The sequence below is a fragment of the Chelonia mydas genome, chromosome 1, assembly GCF_015237465.2.
Source record: "Chelonia mydas isolate rCheMyd1 chromosome 1, rCheMyd1.pri.v2, whole genome shotgun sequence".
NCBI classification, from domain to species: domain Eukaryota; kingdom Metazoa; phylum Chordata; order Testudines; family Cheloniidae; genus Chelonia; species Chelonia mydas.
Genome location: NC_057849.1, coordinates 13,972,783 through 13,991,413, shown reverse-complemented (window position 1 = coordinate 13,991,413; position 18,631 = coordinate 13,972,783). Strand labels below are relative to the sequence as shown.

Sequence of the window (18,631 nt, the reverse complement as noted above, 5' to 3'; positions counted from 1 at the left end):
CGCCTGTAACAGCGAGGAGTTAAGACCAGGAAATTCCCAGGTGGTAGTCTGCCAGAATACAGAGGACCCAACTTGTGTGGGGGGTGACTTTCCCCCAGGCTGGTGAGACACAGAGAGGAGTTATGGGAAAGCTGCGGGGAAAGGGTGAATCCAATCAAAGGGTAAACACACCGAGCCCAGGGAGCACAGATCACAGCCCTCTAGGCTAGGGGGCAGGGAAAGACTCCGTGTTGGGAGGGGGAAACACAGGGTAACCCCAAAAGGGAAGCTGAATTTTCTACCGATGTACAGTCCTGAGGTTGGGAGACCGCTCCCCAAAGGGCCAGCCAATGTGCAGGATCCTCCTGAACACCTATCTTGCCAGATCCTGAGGCACCAAAATTCCAGAAACATGATTAAATTAATAGCCCACACAGAGGGAAACGCTGGAGGGAAAGAAAAGCCAGTGACTGATTACATGGAAGGGAGTCAAAGGAAACCATGGGTAATGAACAAACTAACCTCAAACTACACTAACTGAATAGAGGGCGTGGTATCATAAAGATACTTGTAAACACCGATCTGTGATAAAAATTTTGGTATTAAATGTTAAGTTTTGGGGATAAGAATTTCAACACTGATGTTACACCTTATGATAATGCTACTTTTGAATTAATACCTGTAAACAGGTTTAAAGCTATCACAGCAGAGAAACCCATAAAGAAAACCACACCTGGTTTGGTGTGTGTTAATGGGGAAACTGAGGCACGCTGCCTCATGGCCTTAATGGCTGGATGCCAAGAGAACTATAACAAGAAACTGCCTTCGAGATAGTCACTGACTAACCCTCTTGCAGTAAACTAAGAGGAGAGGTGTGATGCTCTGTACCTCAGGAGAACACCCTACACCCCCATGTTCATATTTATAAAATGATTGCATGGTATCCAATGCAAAGTTTGTCATGCTGGGTGTCTTCAGAAGGCTCATAATGCACTGAGTATGGCTGTTATAGTGATGTTATAGTAATTGTTACAGTAATGTTATAGTAAAGTTATAGGTTATAATTTCATGTATATAGTTATGAGGCTGAAAATGTATCCTCATGGCTTAAAGCAAGCCCATGCAAAAACTCTCCAAGAACAGAGAGGCAGTTCACATGTCGGCAGGGCATGGATGGGACAAACCCAGCCCAGCCTTATAGGAACAATGGACACTGGCTTAGACAGCAACAAAAGACCCTGTTAGACCCTCGAGGGAGTCACCCCCTTCCTTTGGGCAGTTTGGGACTGCGATGAGGTAATGCTCATCTGACTCTGAAGGGGGAGGCAAAGCCAAGAGGAAAGAAAGGGCATGATAAAAGGGAGAGACATTTTGCCATGTTCTCTCTCTTCCACCTACATCTACAGACACCTCCACCACCAAACGACTGAAGCGCTGATCAAAGGAGAGAGCCTGACTGAAAAGTTACCCATCAGCCTGTGGTGAGAAGCATCTAAGTTTGTAAGGACACTGAAAGTGTTAAGATCAGCTTAGAATGTGTTTTCCTTTTATTTCACTTGACCAAACCCGACTAGTTATGCTTTGACTTATAATCACTTAAGATCTATCTTTATGGTTAATAAATTTGTTTATTCTACCTGAAGCAGTGTGTTTGGTTTGAAGTGTGTCAGAGGCTCCCCTTGGAACAACAAGCCTCGTACATATCAATTTCTTTGTTAAATTGACGAACTTATATAAGCTTGCAGCGTCCAGTGGGCATAACTGGACACCGCAAGACAGAGGTTCCCAGGGTTGTGTCTGGGACTGGAGATATTGGCTCGTGTCATTCGCTTGCAAGTAGCTGGGAGCAGCTTACATGCCAGAGACTGTGTGTGAACAGCCCAGGAGTGGGGGTTCTCACAGCAGAGCAAGGTAAGGCTGGCTCCCAGAGTCAAGGATCGGAGAGGCTTAGCAGATCACTGGTTGAGACAACACCAGAGGGGAACGTCACAGGGGCCCACAAATATGTTTGGCGCCGGGCCCACAAAAGGTTAATCTGGCCCTGTGCACAGCAAGCAGGAGGCTCCTGGGAGCAGTTCCAAGGCAGAGGGCAGGAGCAGCACACGGCAGCGCAGGGAGGGACAGCTGAACTGCCGGCAACTGATAGCCTGCTGGGCGGCTGCTGCACAAGGAACTTAGGGGAGCAGGGAGCTGATAGGGGGGCTGCCGGCCCACCCTGGTTCCAAGCCCCCACCAGCTAGCTCCAACGGGCTGCTCTTCCTGCAGGCAGTGGACAAAGCAGGCGGCTGCCAAACGACGTTATAAGGGAGCATTGCACAACTTTAAACAAGCATGTTCCCTAATTGATCAGCAACGAAACAACGTTAAGTGAGGAGTTACTCTACACCTTCTGGCTCAGGAGCCGGCCTGAGCCCAGACATCTACACTGCAATTAAACAGCCCTGCAGCCCAAGCCCCATGAGCCCAAGTCAGCTGGCACAGGCCAGCTGCAGATTTTTAACTTGTGTAGACATACCCTCAGGACTGAATGGGCCCTGGAGATTATATTACCCTCAAGCATTAATCCCTGTGCTTTAGGATGGAGACATGTCATTGCGTCCATTTAGCGTTGCTCATACTGCCACTTATCGGCAACGTGTGGGGCAGAGGGTATGCAGGGTTACATGCCTTCTCCCAGATTTGCTGCTTGGCTCATATTGAGCATACTCAGTAACATTGTTGAAACTGGAGGCCCTCGCTCTGTCCGTCCCCTCTCCTCTTCCCCCCCCATTATTGGCAGGCATGGATCACCTTTAACTTCCCAGATATAGATTGGAGGACAATTGATCATGAGCTAATTCAGTTCAAACTGACCGGCAGGATAAACAAAAATAAATCTGCGACTAGGGTTTTTGATTTCAAAAGGGCTGACTTTCAAAAATTAAGGAAATTACTTAGGGAAGTGGATTAGACTGAAGAATTTATGGATCTAAAGGCGGAGGAGGCCGGGGATTACTTTAAGTCAAAGTTGCAGAAGCTATCGGAAGCCTGCATCCCAAGAAAGGGGAAAAAATTCCTAGGCAGGAGTTGTAGACCAAGCTGGATGAGCAAGCATCTCAGAGAGGTGATTAAGAAAAAGCAGAAAGCCTACAGGAAGTGGAAGATGGGAGGGATCAGCAAGGAAAGCCACCTTATTGAGGTCAGAACATATAGGGATAAAGTGAGAAAGGCTAAAAGTCAAGTAGAGTTGGACCTTGCAAAGGGAATTAAAACCAAATAGTAAAAGGTTCTATAGCCATATAAATAAGAAGAAAACAAAGAAAGAAGAAGTGGGACTGCTAAACACTGAGGATGGAGTGGAGGTTAAGGATAATCTAGGCATGGCCCAATATCTAAACAAATACTTTGCCTCAGGCTTTAATAAGGCTAACGAGGATCTTAGGGATAATGGTAGCATGACAAACGGGAATGAGGATATGGAGGTAGATATTACCATATCTGAGGTAGAAGCAAAACTCGAACAGCTTAATGGGACTAAATTGGGGGACCCAGATAATCTTCATCCAAGAATATTAAAGGAATTGCCACATAAAATTGCAAGCCCATTAGCAAGAATTTTTAATGAATCTGTAAACTCAGGGGTTGTACCGTATGACTGGAGAATTGCTAACATAGTTCCTATTTTTAAGAAAGGGGAAAAAATGTGATCGGGGTAACTACAGGCCTGTTAGTTTGACATCTGTAGTATGCAAGGTCTTGGAAACATTTCTGAAGGAGAAAGTAGTTAAGGACATTGAGGTCAATGGTAAATGGGACAAAATACAACATGGTTTTACAAAAGGTAGATCATGCCAAACCAACCTGATCTCCTTCTTTGAGAAAGTAACAGATTTTTTAGACAAAGGAAACACAGTGGATCTAATTTAGATTTCAGTAAGGCGTTTGATACCGTGCCACATGGGGAATTATTAGTTAAATTGGAAAAGATGGGGATCAATATGAAAATTGAAAGGTGGATAAGGAATTGGTTAAAGGGGAAACTACAGCAGGTCATACTGAAAGGTGAACTGTCAGGCTGGAGGGAGGTTACCAGTGGAGTTCCTCTGGGATCGGTTTTGGGACCAATCTTATTTAATCTTTTTATTACTGACCTCGGCACAAAAAGTGGGAGTGTGCTAATAAAGTTTGCGGATGATACAAAGCTGGGAGGTATTGTCAATTTAGCGAAGGACCAGGATATCATACAGGAAGATTTGGATGACCTTGTGAACTGGAGTAATAGTAATAGGATGAAATTTAATAGTGAGAAGTGTAAGGTTATGCATTTAGGGATTAATAACAAGAATTTTAGTTATAAGCTGGGGACGCATCAATTAGAAGTAACGGAGGAGGAGAAGGACCTTGGAGTATTGGTTGATCACAGGATGACTATGAGTCGCCAATGTGATATGGCTGTGAAAAAAAGCAATTGACAGGTTTCAGAGTAGCAGCCGTGTTAGTCTGTATTCGCAAAAAGAAAAGGAGTACTTGTGGCACCTTAGAGACTAACCAATTTATTGAGCATAAGCTTTCACTCAAGGTGCCAAAAAAGCTAATGCGGTCTTGGGATGCATCAGGCGAGGTATTTCCAGTAGAGATAAGGAGGTGTTAGTACCGTTATACAAGGCACTGGTGAGACCTCATCTGGAATAGTGTGGGCAGTTCTGGTCTCCCATGTTTAAGAAGGATGAATTCAAACTGGAACAGGTACAGAGAAGGGCTACTAGGATGATCCAAGGAATGGAAAACTTGTCTTATGAAAGGAGACTCAAGGAGCTTGGCTTGTTTAGCCTAAGCAAAAGAAGGTTGAGGGGAGATATGATTGCTCTCTATAAAATATGTAAGGGGACTATTGCCCCCTTACTAACAGTCAGTGGGGGTGTTTTGTTGGCTAGCTCCCAGTACTAAAAGGGGAAGGGTCGATGGGGAATCAGGACCCTGAGACTGACAGCCCCCAGGAACAATGGGGAGAGGCCAATGCTCCAGGTCAGCCTGAATGACAGGGCGAGCAGGCTAATCAGGGAGTCAGGAGGCCAGGGAAGTCCCGTCCTCCATGTGAGCTGGATCTGCCTGGGTCAGACAGAGTGGGGGCCGAGCTAAGGAGAAAGCAGGGGCTCAAGCTAAGCTGTGGAGCAGAGCTGGGCCAGATCCAGAGGGACCAGAAAAGCAGCCCAGAGAGCAGACCCTGTCCTCGGAGCAGAGCTGCAGCCCCAGAGCCAGAGGGGCCAGAGAAGCAGCCCAGGGAGCTGGAGGCAGAGCAGCAGCAGCAGTGCAGAGACCGAGTGGTGGAGCTGGGGCTGGAGCAGTCTGGAGCTGGGTGCGGTGAGCAGCTGGGGAGAGCGAGGGGGACCCTGGGCAGCGGGCCCAGCACAGGGAGACGCCTCAGCCAAGAGGCTCTGCGGGCCAGGCTTGGATCGTAATCCCGACAGGGCGGGGGCGACACTGGGAAGAAGGGTCCTACCACTTAGAGCCTGAGAGCATGTGGCCACCAATAGAGCAAGTGTCCAACCCACAGCATCCCTACAGCACAGCCAGGGCCTGAGAAGAAGGCCTGGGACTTACAAGGAACAGACTGTGAACTGCCCTGACATTCCAGAGACACTGTTTGTGATGTTCCTGGCCACAGAGCGGGGTGATGTGTTTCCTTTAACCTTTCCCATTTTTCCTTATTCTTTTTAAAATTAACTGTTGATTAAATAACTTGCATTTGCTTTAACTTGTATGTAATGGTCAGTGGGTCAGAGAAGTGCCCAGTGCAGAGAGAGTACCCCAGAGTGGGGACACCCTAGCCCCTGTCCTAGGTGACCGCAGCAGGGTTGGGGGTCGAGCCCCCCAGGAATCCTGGGCCCAGCCTTGTTGGGGTTACGAGGACTCCGACAGACAGGAGAGTGGAAGGGGAGCCCTCAAGGGTAGGGAGGCCACTGGGTAAAGGAAGTGGGAGCGAGGACTCAGATCCTTTCGCTAGCCCACTTCACCGGGGTAGTGCAGAAGCCAGGAAAGTTCCCCACAATAGTAGGACTATTCCCCCGCTTACAAATAAATCAGAGGGATAGGAATTATTTACACTCAGTATCAATATGGACACAAGAACAAATGGATATAAACTGGCCATTGGGAAGTTTAGACTTGAAATTAGATGAAGGTTTCTAACCATCAGAGGAGCAAAGTTCTGGAATAGCCTTCCAAGGGAAGCAGTGGAGGCAAAAGACCTATCTGGCTTTAAGATTAAACTCGATAAATTATGGAGGAGATGGTATGATGGCATAACATGATTTTGGCAATTAATTGATCTTTATATATTCATGGTAAATAGGCCCAATGGCCTGCTATGGGATGTTAGATGGGGTGGGATCCAAGTTACTACAGAGAATTCTTTCCTTGGTATCTAGCTGGTGAATCTTGCCCATATGCTCAGGGTTCAGCCGATCGCCATATTTGGGGTCAGGAAGGAATTTTTCTTCAGGGCAGATTGGAAGAGGCACTGGGGGTTTTTCACCTTCCTCTGTAGCACGGGGCACAGGTCACTTGCTGGAGGATTCTCTACACCTTTAAGTCTTTAAACCATGGTTTGAGGACTTCAATAGCTCACACATAGGTGAGAGGTTTATCGCAGGAGTGGGTGGGTGAGATTCTGTGGCCTGCGTTGTGCAGGAGGTCAGACTAAACAATCATAATGGTCCCTTCTGACCTTAATATCTATGAATCTATGACATGTGCTACTAACAGCAGGGTGGCTAATGGCAACGAGGATATGGAAGTAGAAATTACCACATCCAAGGTGGAAGCCAAACTCAAACTGCTTAATCAGACTAAATCGGGGGGCCTGGATAATCTCCATCCAAGAATATTCAAGGAACTGGCATATGAAATTGCAAGCCCAGTAGCAAGGATTTTTAATGAATTTGTAAACTCGAGGGTCGTACCCTATGACTGGAGAATTGCTAATATAGTTCCTATTTTAAGAGGGTGGGGAGGGGAAATGATCCAGGAAACTACTGTTAGTTTGACCTCAATTGTATGCAAGGTCTTGGAACAAATTTTGAAAGAGCAAGTGGTTAAGGACATAGCGGGTGAACAGTAATTGGGATAATACAACATGGTTTTACAAAACATAGATCGTGCCAGACCAAAGTGATCTCCTTCTTTGAGAAGATAACTGATTTTTTAGACAAAGGAAATGCAGTAGATCTGATCTACCTAGATTTCAGTAAGGCTTTTGATGCAATTCCACATGGGAAATGATTAATTAAATTGGAGAAGATGGGGATTAATATGAGAACTGAAAGGTGGATAAGGAACTGGTTAAAGGGGCGACTACAATGGATCATACTAAAAGGTGACTATCAGGCTGGAGGGAGGTTACTAGTGGAGTTCCTCAGGGACTGGTCTTGGGACCAATCTTATTTAACATTTTTATTAATGACTTTGGCACAAAAAGTGAGTGTGCGCTAATAAAATTTGCGGATGACACAAAGCTGGGAGGTATTGCCAATACGGAGGAGGACCAGAATATCATACAAGAAGATCTGGATGACCTTGTAAACTGGAGTAATAGAAATGGGAAGATATTTAATAGTGCAAAGTGCGAGGTCATGAATTGAGGGACCAAAAAGACGACTTTTTGCTATAAACTGGGGATTTATCAGTTGGAAGCAACAGAGGAGGAAAAGACCTAGGTGTAGGCTCGAAATTAGGTGAAGGTTTCTAACCACCAGAAGAATGAAGTTCTGAAACAGCCTTGCAAGGGGAGCAGCGGGGGCAAAAAAACCCTAACTGGCTTCAAGTCTGAGCTTGATCAGTTTATGGAGGGGATGGTACGATGGAACTGCCTACAATGGCACGTGGCCTCTCGGCAACTGCCCGTACCAAAAATCCTCAACTGCTAGGGATGGCGCACTATATGGCGAGAGCACTGAGTTACTACAGATAATTCTTTCCCAGGTGAATGGCTGATGGGTCTTGCCCACATGCTCAGGGTCTAACTGATCACCATATTTGGGGTCAGACACCAGGTATCCAGGTGCTACTCTGTGGCCTTGTTTCACAGTTCTCTGGATAACTGGGTTTGGGAGGGGCTGAAAGAAAAGTAGTGATCTTCTTCTCAGAGTGAGAGCATGGTGTGTGGAGGGAGAGAGAGAGAAGAAGAGAGGGAAGAGGAGGGCAGGGGGGTATAATTCCAAAATTTGTCAGACAATTACTAAATAGGAGGCAGATTTGTAAAACTAGTCCCTTGGGGAAAGTCCATGGTTAGCACCCACCCAGCTGCTAGTAGTAGAGATCTGAGCTTCCCACTAATACCCCTGGGCCTTGATGGAGGCCCCCACCCCATCCCTTTCCTGGCAATCCCCTTAATGTCACCATCTTAGCTTCCCAAGTGTGGGACAGACTAATTTTCCTACATCAGGTTTAAGGCAGAGCCATTAACAGCCCGTTAAAGGACAACTGTGTCACATTTAAATAGATATTACAATGCTTAAAGCTCCGTCAATGTTCTTTAGGGTCACACACACAGAAAAGCGCAGGTTTTCCATCTCTCTGTGGAAAGTGCAAAGCACAGTCATTCTTGTTCCTGCAGGCTCAGCAGGTTCCAGCCGGGCAGGGCAATGATTCCTAACACAAAATCCCTGCACAAATCTACAGGAATGGGGGATGCACAGGTTTGGCTGAGACAGGCTGACAGTCCCCCATATAATCATCCCCCACCATCAAAGCACCTATGCCCCCAAGCAGTGGGAGTGATTTTTCAGTGACTGTATTAAATTTAAGGCTACATTTAACCCAAACTGACATGCTCTGTTAACAAAGGTCTCCATGGTACTTTAAATATAATCTTCACACACCATCCCTTAAAAAGGTGGGCAAGTTATCCCTGACAGAAGGGTAAAAAGAGGGGGGAGGGTCAGAATTTTTAGAAGTAGCCACTGATTTCTGATGCCCTAATGCAAGTCATCTTGTGCCTAATTTTCAACAGTTCTAGGGCCCCCACAGCACCCACTGACTTCAGTTGGAGTTAAGTGCTGAGCACCTCTTTCAAAAAAAAAGAAAAAAAAATCAGATCCTCAAGTGTCTCAGGTCGAGTCTTCAAAAATAGTGACACTCAAAATTCAGGGATTAGTGGCTTGCTTAACTTCACAGGGTGATTCAGGTGGGTGGCAGAGTCAGGATTAGAATTCTGGCCCCAGCCCTGAGTTCAAACAGCTAGAGCATGGTGCTTTTGCACGGGCCCTCAAACTTACATTTATAGAAATGCTAAAGAGTGCACTTCTTCTTGCACTCAGGGCTTTAGTTGTACTTGTCGCATTCTCTGTACTTTTCAGGGACAGCTGCTGCATGGATATAGTGCCACAGGCTTTGGAGACTTAATTTTTCTATGCACAGCAAGAGTTATCTTCCTGGGTACCCACACAAGTTTGTGTTTAGCCAACAAGCATCCATGCAGCATTGGTGCTATGCATGATCTTGTGATGTACCGAGAAGCAATTTGCTTTCAGGTAATTTAATGTAAAAGACACGTTTACACCCAGCATGTTAATATTTGAACACACAGAGCTGTCTTACCTGTAGTCAATTAGAAGGAAAAGGAGTACTTGTGGCACCTTAGAGACTAACCAATTTATTTGAGCATGAGCTTTCGTGAGCTACAGCTCATAAGTGAGCTGTAGCTCACGAAAGCTCATGCTCAAATAAATTGGTTAGTCTCTAAGGTGCCACAAGTACTCCTTTTCTTTTTGCGAATACAGACTAACACGGCTGTTACTCTGAAACCTGTCAGTTAGAAGGATGTCATTGAAGAAAGAGCTTTAACCCAGATCTGAGTAAGGCAGCACCTACACCTTGAGAAGGTAACCCAAGTTAGCCAATACCTTGACATATGACAGGGTCCAAAAGAGAACCTCTGTCCAAAATTTTCAAACCTAGTAGTGCCTAAAGTTAGGCTGGAAACTGGAAGCGTTCAGCACCTTTTTAAGATGAGACCATTTCTGTTTCGGGTGCCTAAATGTGACTTCAGGAGCCTCACTTCAGGCATGCAGATTTGAAGACTTTGGCCCCTGGCACTAGGTTTCACAAAGGTTACGTGTAGATGCACCTCTACCTATGTGAAGCACCATGGATCTTGTGTCACAGCTGATTCAGTTGTCGGGTTTAAGTCTCATCCAAAAGAGATGCAAATTATCAGTGAATAGATTGATATGAAATTCCAACACTTGCCTACAAAAGGTAATCACCCTCATGCCAGGCAACTGCTTCTGAAACCTCACTGACTTGACACCTTAAAGAAAATTCTCTCCAGGCAGGACTTCCCTCTAGATTAAAGCATGAAAGCGGAGACAGAGAAGAGACCATGATTTTGGAGGATGTCCCCCTCCCCCGTACCCTCTTGTCACCAGAAACATATCCAATCTTTATCTTTCAGAAGAAAGCACAGATCAAAGCATTGGATAAGCCATTATAACGTTTACACATGAACAACTGGGGCATGCAGGAAATATTTTAAAGCAGACGGAAAAAAGTTTTGATGGATGGATGAGCAATACAAATCCTTTGTACTTCTGTATCTCCTTCCATCCAAGTGTCCCAAAATGCTTTACAAGACATTAAACCCCACAACGCTTCTAAGTATTATATCCCCATTTCTCAGATTGGAAAATGGAGAAAAGGGTATATGGGTAAAAAGCAAGTGGGGCCATAGGTTCTCAGGACCTGGGGGTGGGGTGGGAAGGGAAGAGGGGTATCGAGTAACATCCACAGTTAGGGCCAGTCTTTCAAAAGTAGCCTCTAACTGACTTGTGCAAAGGTATGCTGCAAGTCTGTGTCAGAACTGAGACTAGGACCTGCTCTTAGGTTCTTAAGTTACACTTTGCTCATTAATTGTAGTAACCAAACATACAGATCTCCTTGTTCCTTGTCTTTTAACCAGAAGATTTGCCTTCTCTTGCAGTTTCATCGTATATACCACCACAGCTGCCATTATTTCAGACTCAGGCAGTTTTAGATCAGGGAGTGTGTTAGTGATCACACAGATTAATAAATATAAAAGTGGCCTGAGACCTCATCTAATAGAGTGCCTCATGGTAGCACTTGGAAATTGGAACACACAGAAATCCCATCTGGTTAATTTAAAAACACAGACACTTTAGAAGAGGCCACTGCTCCTAAAGGAAAATGTAGCCTTCACGTATGTGCTGTTTATGCCTGATGCATTCCCACATGTCATTCAGGAACATATGCAAAACCCACCGATTGAAAAGCAGCATTACAGAACCCTCCTGCACTGTGTGTCACACCTGGGACCATAAAGAAAAAGGTTATTTGAATTTCTGCTTTGATTTCTTGGGGGGAACGGGGGGGGACACGACACGCTGCGGCACAGTTGCAATATTTATAAGTGCTCGGTGCCAGTAGCACATGCCCAGAGTGTAAGGCTTTGCAAAGAGAAATAATAGCAGTGTTTTTCATTTTAAGTCAGAGTTTGTTTTTAAAACATGTTCTCCTACCTCGAAGGTCACACATCGCATCATCCTAACAGTAGAGCAGGGAGGGCCAACCTGAGCCCGAGAAGGAGCCAGAATTTATCAATGTACATTGGCAAAGAACCACAGTAATACGTCAGCAGCCCCCACCCCCATCAGCTACCCCCACCCCGCTCCCAGCGCCTCCTGCTCACTGGCAGCCCCGCCGATCAGCACCTGTTTCGTGGCATGCAGGAGGCTCGGAGGGTGAAGAACGAGGGCCCTGCAGGCTCAGGGGAGGAGGCGGGAAGAGGTGGAGTGGGGGCAGGGCCTGTGGCAGAGCCAGGGGTTGAGCAGTGAGCACCTCTCGGCACACTGGAAAGTTGGTGCCTGTAGCTCCAGCCCCGGAGTCGGTGCCTGTACAAGGAGCCGCATATTAACTTCTGAAGAGCCGCACGTGGCTCCGGAGCCCCAGGCTGGCCACCCCTGCAGTAGAGTCGGAAAGTGAAACTGACCGGTTAGCATCACCAGTCCAGAGCAACAAAATAGCAAATAGTAAACAAACAGTACAAGTGGAGAAGCGTACAGTAGATCAGAGAGTTATTTCAGCTGAAATAACCTAGACCCCAACCAAGCAATCCTGCAGAACCCCGTGCCCCAATGGAATCCCCATGGGTAACCTGCAGGATCAGTGCCTTGAAGTGTAAATAATAGATAGGGCTTTCATATATAAACCATGATTGCACAGAATCATTTCCAAGCAAGCACTTGCTATTTCTAAATAAGAGAAGAGCTTTTAGTGAGGTTCTGCATGGCTGCAGGGGTCAGGCAGCACAGAGCTCATTGCAGGACTGATGCCTAGATTTGTGGTCTGTCACCGGTACCACTTCCACAAAAACAGAGGGCAGAAGTGGAGAGGGTTGGGGATCTTTTTTTCCCTTCCTCAGCCATTTTACACATTCACAATATAAATATATATGATACCCTTATAGACTTGATCCTGAAAAGCTGCCAAGCACCCTCAACTCCCATCAAATTCAATGAAACAAGGCGGGTGAGGCAATCTCTCTTATTGAGTCAACTACTGTTGGTGAGAGAGACACAAGCTCTTGAGGTCTCACCAACAGAAGTTGGTCTAATAAAAGATATTATCTCACTCACCTTGTCTCTCTAATATCCTGGGACCAACATGGCTGTGGCTACAATTGAGCAGTTAGCACCCAAACTTCAGGTGCCCCCAAAGTTAAGCAAGAGATTATTTGCAGATTTTTCACGTACACAAGCGGAGGGGAGGGTGGAAGATTCACCCTTACACAGAATCATCCTTATACACAATGTAATTGAAGTCTGAGCGGACAAAGCAGACAAAACTAAAGCAACCGCCAGGTACCTCTTCAATCGTGTATTGATTAAGTACAATGCGTTCCGAGATAAACCTTAGTGTGGAAAGGTTTACGATTGCCTCCACAAGCAATTCAAGAGAAACCTAGTTTGAAGATCTTCAAACGAGCACATTTATCTTGAAAGTCTTTCTTGGCAGGAACATTATAAAAATATTTTAAACTACATATTAAAGAGATAAGGTGGCTTATGTTTTACAGTATCAAGCAACGAGAGGATATTAGTCCAAACAAATCACAAGGCAGCAGTTCAGAATGGTGTGGGAGGGGGAGGGAATTGAGAGAAAGTGGCTTAAAAAAAAATAAAAAGAACACAACAAAACCAGATATCAAGATTGTTTAGGGTTTTATTAAACAATAGTTTTCTCCAGTCACTGTTTAACAATCTCCTGTTACTACAGACAACCATTTAGAATTCCCTTACAAACCCTTTCCCCGCTTTACACACACCCCCTTCTTTACATGCTCGGTACCATCCATGTGTACGTGGTACTGTACAAAAGAAATAGACAAGGACCCTGTCTGGAAGGGAGTGTGCTTGGAGCAGGGGACTGGGAACCAGATATGCCAGGTTCCATTCTTTGTGGTCTCTGGTTCACAATGCGACCTTGAGAAGGTCAATGAATTTCAGTTCTGTCTCTTACCTCCCCTGTAAAAATGGAGATTCTCTAATAGGCTTAATGTTAGCAAGATGAAAGGTACTATGGAACAAAGTATTAGCATTTTAAATGAACCGGCTGGTTTTTGTAGCACTGTCCTCTTCTGACCAGAATCAAAGAGCTCAACTTTGGGCATAGTCCCTAAACTGTTAACCTCTGCTGAGGTTTTCCTCTTACTCCTCGGCTTTTGAAGCAGGAGAATCAGAGTTCAACCCTTGCAGATATCAGATAATTTAGTGTGGCTGTGGCATGCAATATAGTGGCAACACTGAAATCCCAGGTGACCACAGATTTGTTCCATCATTAACAAATGATGGATTGTTCCTGCCAGCGAGCATTAGTTTTAAAGCTACAGTACGTACATACATAACCAACGAAGCATTGGTTCGGAAACATAAGAGTCTCCACAAAGAGTTACATGGAGATTGTAAATCAGTGCAGGGAAAAGAAGAGCCATGTACTTGTTTTGGAGCTGAAATACAGTATTGCAGCAGAGCCTCTTGAAGGAGAAATATGAGCAGTGTCTGACAAGCCTCTAATAAATCTTCTCAGTTAATCACACTATCTTTTGGATAATGAGTTACAAAAAAAGGGCTAGTTATTAAAACCCTTTTGGAGGGGATAATGGTTTCTCTAACTACATTTAGCATCAAATTGAATTTCAATCCACACCTTGCCCAGATGTGCCATGCTGGATCTCCACTGTTGGAGAGAAAGACAGGATTTTTGAGGGCGGGGGGGGAGGGGGGGCCAGATAAAGATGGATAAAGGAATCATTCAGAGTCTGGTTAACATCCCCAGCAGGCGCACCTGCTGCATAAAAGGCCACACTTCAAGCAACAACGGGCACCTACCTGACACAACAAGACACTTGCTAATGGGAATCTTACCTTGTTCAGTGTTACCATGGAAGTTAAGATAATGATGGGATAACCAAATCCACACAATAGTACACGTTAGACAAAAAACTAGGACAATTGTAGCACAAAGTTATTTAGAGAGGATGGTAACATGCATGGCACTTTCTATAAAGTGAAAGAAACAAATAATCCTTGGCCCACAGGGGAGATGCAAGATATCACATCTAATCATAGTCTTCCTGGTCCAAAGGAAGAATTTCCCCTATAAATTAAAAGCTTTGAAGTTAGTTTCAAAGAGCTAGCTGCTGAAATCGACAGACACCAAATAAAATGTATTGGCCCAGAATTCATTTAATTTGTGCTTCTGCTGTGAATGGCAGTGGACAAATCCTGGTCATTTTGCTTTTTTTTTTTACACACAAAGAACCTTTTCTTTTAAAGAAGTGTTTTGCACAGCTTGAAGGAGACACCCACTCTAAAATTAACTGCCTTACAACTGATCTGATATGCGCATTTAAGGAGTGGCTTCTGATTTATAAAGTGGCTTTTTACAGTTGAATTACTACTGTTTGATTATCAGTTTGAAGCAGACTTCAAGGCTTGACAGTGCAAGTGAAAAATATGGTAAAAATAGCAACCTCTTCCCAAATTGTGGAACGACCACGATGAAAGTAGGCAATGGCTAGATGGTGTGTTAATGGATTGTGTTATGTATGAAGAGATGACCAATATACCCAACAATTCAAATGGAAGGCAACTGAATATACACCAAATCTGCCAATAACTAGACACTCTAGATGTTAATTGGTAGGTATGCTATCTACAGACCAGTAATTTAGGTAGTGGTGAATCTAAACCACAAAGCAAGGTAGAATCAGCCCACTTATTCTGATAAAGACAATGTTTAATCCTATCCCAAACAGGTCTTTAAAATAAAACAGCCCGATTTGCAGGTTTTTTGGACAAAGTGCTGTCTACATCGTCTAGAGCAGGGGTGGCCAATCTGTGACTCTGGAGCCACATGCAGCTCTTCAGAAGTTAATATGCAGCTCCTTGTACAGGCACCGACTCCGGGGCTAGAGCTACAGGCGCCAACTTTCCAAGGTGCCAAGGGGTGCTCACTGATTGACCCCTGGCTCTGCCACAGGCCCTGCCCCCACTCCACCCCTTCTTGCCCCCACCCCTGAGCCTGCCGTGCCCTCGCTCCTCCCCCCTAGAGCCTCCTGCATGCCACAAAACAGCTGATCAGGAGGTGCAGGGAGGGAAGGGGGGAAGCTGATGGGGGGCTGCTGATGTATTACTGTGGCTCTTTGGCAATGTACATTGGTAAATTCTGGCTCCTTCTCAGGCTCAGGTTGGCCACCCCTGGTTGAGAGTGTGACCACAGAGTAAAATGCACTGGTCTAACCATGTAAATGCATGGTGGAACTTTCTAATGTAGACAACCCATTATAGAGAACTATTCTGTGAGCTCCCATTATTCCTTTGTAGAGCTATCAACCAAAAGCCAGTACAAACAGAATCAGAACTAATCTTTAAAGTTTCACACCCAGCATCTTACTGCCTAACAGTGTGCACCTTTCAGAGCATTTCAGATTACATCCATATTTCCTTTCCTCCCCTTCCCCACCAGAAAAAGCACACAAGCAGACAGGATATGTATGAGTGATTACAAATCAAGTTATTTGCTGTATGATTCTTCTTCTCTTAAAGATAGGAAGTGTTGCAAAATCTGAAGAGGACAGATTTCCAGGATTGAAGAATCCTGCTTTGCCATCTGGTCCAAGACATCTGAATCTCTGTAGTTTTAATGCCAGAAAGCGATAAGGCAAACAGTTTTCAATGCCTGGAAGTCTATTCACCAAGAAGTACAGAGGGATTGCAGAGGGAAGGGGATGTAAATAAAACGAATATTCTCCAAGCATGTATCATTCCATCCCAAGCCCCTTCATTCATTCTTGCTTCACTCCCTTTCAGAATTTCCCCCTTTTCTGGTGTTTTCTTTGCAAAGAAGGCAAAAGGCCATGGATTCTCCTGCACATTTCCCCCCTAGCAATATAAATAAAGAATAAAGAAGATTTAATAAAAACAAAGCTAACCCCCTGGAAGGTGTCACCAGGCAGAGACATGCTGTCAGACTTATTAAGACACTAGGGGAGGTTTCTAATTGTCTGCATTGACCCAGGGTGTTCCTCCTGACTAAACTAATGAGGCTGCATTAATCTACCTCAAGCTTGCAGATTTTGCTGGCTCAGGATTTCAAGACACGAGATAACCCCCTATCCTGAAAAATACCACACACGGCTCCAGAGGGTGCTAGGGCAGTGCAGATGCTGTCAGTCCGATAGCACTTTTGCTGTGAACACACACTCATACCTAACACGGTGTTAAAAACAAAGCCGGATGCAACCCAGATGAAATGTAACGATGACAATCTGCTGCCTTACATACCCCGGCACCCGTGTGAGCAATCCTATAACCCCCACCCTGGGTGCCCCCTCTCCAGCTGTGCCTCTGGCATCCACCCTCATTAGGATTTACACAAGCCCCCCGTGCCCAGCACCTCCATAGCATCCCGCGTGGACAGGAGGCACAGCCCCAAACTTTGGGGCGGCAGAGAGCAAGGTGGGAGGGCGACTGTCATGCCAGGGACCCCCCCATCCTACTGCCACCCGAATAGGGCAGAGAGAGACACCGCCACCCCTCTGCATGGGAGAGCCAGGTGCCAAGCCCACGGGGCTTGCAGCCCATCTCGCTGGTCCCTGATTAAGGGGAGGTGCACAAGCGCCCCATCCAGGGGAGACGCCTCCAAAAACACCTGCCCCCCCCCAAAGGGGAATCTCTCCGCCCCCAGCCCAGCTCCCCAGAGAGCGGCCGGGGTCGGGGAGAGGACGCCGGGGGAAGGAGAGCGACACACCCGCCCGCCCGCCGGGAAAAGCGGTCACACGCCCCGATGCATCCCCTGCGGCGTGTGAGGTGGGGGGTCCCGCAGCGCCCCCCGACCCCGCAGGCTGGCTGCTCCCCGTCCTGTCCCCCGGCCCGGCTCCCTGCGCGGCGGGCGGCGGCGCTTACCTGGGGAAGCCACCAGCTCCGAGCCACTCCCGGCAACTTCCCGCGGCCGGGCGCCTGCTCCCGGCGAGGAGTCCCCCCGGGGCCGCCCCACCTCGCCCGGCTCCTCCGGGGACGCGGAGCCGCGCAGAGCGGGGGACCTGCCGCTTCCTCCCCGGCGCCGGGGCGCTGCGATCGGCGCCTCTCCGGGAGCGGGCCGGCGGGGGAGGCGAGCCGGGCGCGGGGCCGGAGCGGCGGCAGAGCCCGCGGGGGGAGGAGGAGGAGGAAGCCTGCAGCCGGCCGGCTCCGCTCGCTCAGCGCCCCCGCGGCCCGCGCAGCCTCCCGCTGGCACCCCTGGCCGGCAGCCGCGGAGTACAGCGGCAGCGCGGCGCGGGCGAGAAGGAAACCAGCTCACTCCGCCCCCGGCTGGACGAGAAGGGGCGGGGGCGGGGCCGCCCTGGCGACACCCCGCCCCGGCGGGAACCCGGGCAGCGCCGGGGCACGGGCTGGGATACCCCCCCCCCCCGCACCCCCAGCTGGGAACCCGGGCCAGGGCAAGGTCATGACCTGGGATACCCCCCCCCCCGCACCCCCAGCTGGGATCCCCGGCCAGGGCAGAGTCATGACCTGGGATACACCCCCCCGCACCCCCAGCTGGGATCCCCGGCCAGGGCAGAGTCATGACCTGGGATACACCCCCCCGCACCCCCAGCTGGGATCCCCGGCCAGGACAGGGTCATGACCTGGGATACCCCCCCCCGCACCCCCAGCTGGGAACCCGGGCCAGGGCAGGGTCATGACCTGGGATACCCCCCCCCCCCGCACCCCCAGCTGGAAACCCGGGCCAGGAAAGGGGCACGGCCTGGGATATACACCCCTGTCCCCAGCTGGGAACCTAGGCAGGAAAGAGTTACAGCCTGGGCTATACACCCCTGCCGCCAGCTGGGAACATGGGCAGGAAAGGGTTACAGTCTAGGCTATACACCCCAGCTGGGAGCCTGGGGAGGAAAGGGTTACAGCCTGGGATACACCCCACCCTTGCTGAACTCAGGCAGGAAAGGAAACTGACTCAATACCTGCTAAAAGTGCAGGTATCGAATCTGTAACCACCAGGCATTCGGATCCCCCCCAACATCATTCCCCCACCTTCAGGAATCTGTTAGGCTCACTTGATTCACCTTGTCGTAAATTAGACCCTGATATTGCAAACATTTAAG

At 47.6% G+C, this 18,631-nt stretch overlaps 1 protein-coding gene across 5 annotated transcripts in view; it reads right to left on the bottom strand.

Moving 5' to 3' along the window:
- The window catches only part of GDPD5 (glycerophosphodiester phosphodiesterase domain containing 5), a 335,621-nt gene extending 317,821 nt beyond the window's left edge, over window positions 1–17,800 (bottom strand). For 2 of the 5 annotated variants that reach the window (XM_037882015.2, XM_043527653.1), the window contains exon 1: window positions 17,439–17,799. The gene's annotated coding sequence lies outside the window, so the exon portion shown is untranslated. Of the gene's footprint in view, window positions 1–17,438 lie in introns of all 5 variants that reach the window. The other 3 variants (XM_037882059.2, XM_043527658.1, XM_037882114.2) reach the window with 2 other exon arrangements.
- Between the last annotated feature and the right edge of the window lie 831 nt (window positions 17,801–18,631).